Here is a 2,475-nt window from a genome sequence, read left to right as displayed (position 1 = left end):
AAAAGAATGGTACTTGCTATACCTTAGGGGGCCACACAAGGAAGCACAAGAGCCTGCCAGGGAACAGAAGGAGTAGAGGGCAACTGGAGCAAGAGCCTTTATTATGGTTTTCACAATAAGGAATGGGTAAGATAGAATAGGCAGGTTTAGGACTGGTTGCTTTGGATAATTCTGTCACATTTGAGGTGCAGTGGCTGTCCCCACCTGTCTAACAATCCTCTGGAATTCAGGCCTGGAGTGTGAGAGCTCCCTAGAGGAAGTGATTAGGGGTGTAGGCTCAGAATTTAGGCCTGGAGTGTGAGAGCTCCTAAGAGGAAGTAGTTAGGGGTGTGGGCTCTGGGATAGTTGGTTAGCACAGGAAAGACATGCACACAGGGAGTTAGCTAGCCCTGGGAAAGGCAGTACCTTCAGGGTCAGCAAATCCCCAAGATGTCAAAGCATCAAAATTACAGAATAAAAAGATAAAATTAGTATGGTGAGTCAGGGTCAAAAAACTTAGTGATCATCCCAAAGTCATCTACTGTCTGTCAGAGCCTGGATTCTCCTGTTCCATGCTGACCATATTGGGGAGGTATTTTTTTGGTGGCGTGGAGCCTATGATTAAACAACTCACAATATGCAGTCGACACATTTTGGCATTGTCACACATTTCATTTGCATCACAAAAGTTCGGTCAGGTAAGTAGTGAGGAGGGAATGAAAACAGTATGTGCATTTTAGAGAGAAATAAACCAAAAGTCAAAGAGAAAAAAGAATAAATAAATTGTTCAAGGTTGCATAACTAGGAAGAGGAAGAGACCGAAATTAGTACTTTAAATTTTGTTTAGCACATAACCTTTAACTGATGAGGTAAAGAGAACACTGAAAGATTAGGGAGAATAATGGGTGAATCAGAAGTTAAAAAATATATCTAAGTGTGTATTGTAAACCCTCTATATTTCATGGAAAGAAGAGAGCTATGGAAGGGAAGAAGGATCTCGATCCAAGAGGGGTGGACAAATTGGCCAAAGAATCTTGAGTCCCAAGGATAAGGGCATTGAGTCAGGTTTGAGCCAAAGCATGCATGGTACTGAGGTTGCATCTGGAAATGCCCTTGCACTCTGGCCTGGGCCTCTCTGCATGGTGGATAGTCACAGGCAGGAAGAGAAGAGAGGGGAAGCCAGAGGGGGTCCTTATAAGCTTTGGTGTGAAAATTTTCCTGTTTATATCTTCAGGCAGGAAAAGAGGGGACCATGAAGACAGAAGGTGAGACCCAGAATGAACTGGACAGAATCCTTCACTGGCTTTGGCCTGGTTGGGTCCCAGGACATGGTAGGTTATGGGCATCTGTGAGTGGGATGGGGATAGGAGTAGGCTTGATGATCAGGGTCTCTGAGGAGACAATCCTTGGGGTCTAGAATTGTTCTGAGCCTTAGGGGGCTATGAATGGAATTCAGATGCTTTCAGGTATGGTGGGAGTGGTGTCAGGAGAGGTTGGGGTTCTGTCTCAGAGGAGCAGAGCTGGGAAGAGGTTCTGGCAGAGTCTCCAAAGAGCTCCTGTCTCTGAGATGGATCTTACCTCTGTCCTGGGCATGGCACAGCCCCACCTCCATGATATCCCAACACCAGGCCTGCAGCTCAGGATCCCTCCTCACAACATCATCCCTCTGGTAGAAGAGGTGGACCATCCCCTCCACACACTTGCCCAGAGAAGGGAGCTGATATCTGTGATCCCAAAAGTCTTCAGCCTCTGACCTCTACTACTCTAATCTTGCCACTAAACCTGGGTCAGGTCCTAGTAGACTTGCCTTTTGGAACATTCCCCAGGTTTATGACACAATTGTGTAAAGGAAGTTGTAAGTCAAGAGTTCCAGGAATTCCCTACACTGCACATGGTTGCCAGACACTCTTCTTTACATAACCCCTGATGCCACCAGATCTTATGATTTACTCACTCACAGCTCTCCTCACCTCCATTCCATACCTCCCTCCTACCCTCTTTGCTTTTGCCCTATGCTGATCTCAAGCCAGAACCCCACCCTCCTTCTCCCACTCCCACTCCCCATTTCTTAGCTGATTCTTACCTACTGGCCAAGGCATCATGAGCATAGAGAGCACTTGGGATTCCCAGAAGACCCCGGTCAGCCAGGTCATCAGGAGGACAGAGGGAGCAATAGGTCAGCTGAGTCATTGCCCGACAGGCCAAATCTAGATGACCACCTCCACCTGTGCTCACTGCCTAGGATGAGAAAGTTAACAGGGCTTGAAGAACAGAATAATTGCCTATTATACAGGGATTCAGAAATGGGTTGTTCAGATTTAAAGTCATCTATGTGATGGAACAGGGCTCACGAGTTTAAGGATCAGGCCATTCATGCAGGTTGGTCTGGGGTCTTGAGGATGTCAAGAAGTTTTAGAGAGATGGATGATTAGGCACACCCATGTTCAAGTTCCTCTTTACCTTTGCAAATATTCCTTCATCTGAGTTAAACTGGAT

At 46.4% G+C, this 2,475-nt stretch overlaps 1 long non-coding RNA gene across 4 annotated transcripts in view; it reads left to right on the top strand.

The window, feature by feature from the left end:
- LOC125615018 overlaps positions 1–2,054 on the top strand; it is a 111,277-nt gene extending 109,223 nt beyond the window's left edge. Inside the window, exon 7 of one of the 4 annotated variants that reach the window (XR_007345581.1) lies at positions 1,214–2,054. This is a non-coding gene — a long non-coding RNA (uncharacterized LOC125615018). The remainder of the gene's footprint in view (positions 1–1,213) is intronic. The other 3 variants (XR_007345580.1, XR_007345582.1, XR_007345585.1) reach the window with 3 other exon arrangements.
- The last annotated feature ends 421 nt before the right edge of the window (positions 2,055–2,475 follow it).

This window comes from Marmota marmota, unplaced genomic scaffold (assembly GCF_001458135.2).
Source record: "Marmota marmota marmota unplaced genomic scaffold, marMar, whole genome shotgun sequence".
In the NCBI taxonomy this organism is placed as follows: domain Eukaryota; kingdom Metazoa; phylum Chordata; class Mammalia; order Rodentia; family Sciuridae; genus Marmota; species Marmota marmota.
The sequence above is the reverse complement of the archived record's forward strand: the minus strand, read 5'-3'. Positions and strand labels throughout refer to the sequence as shown.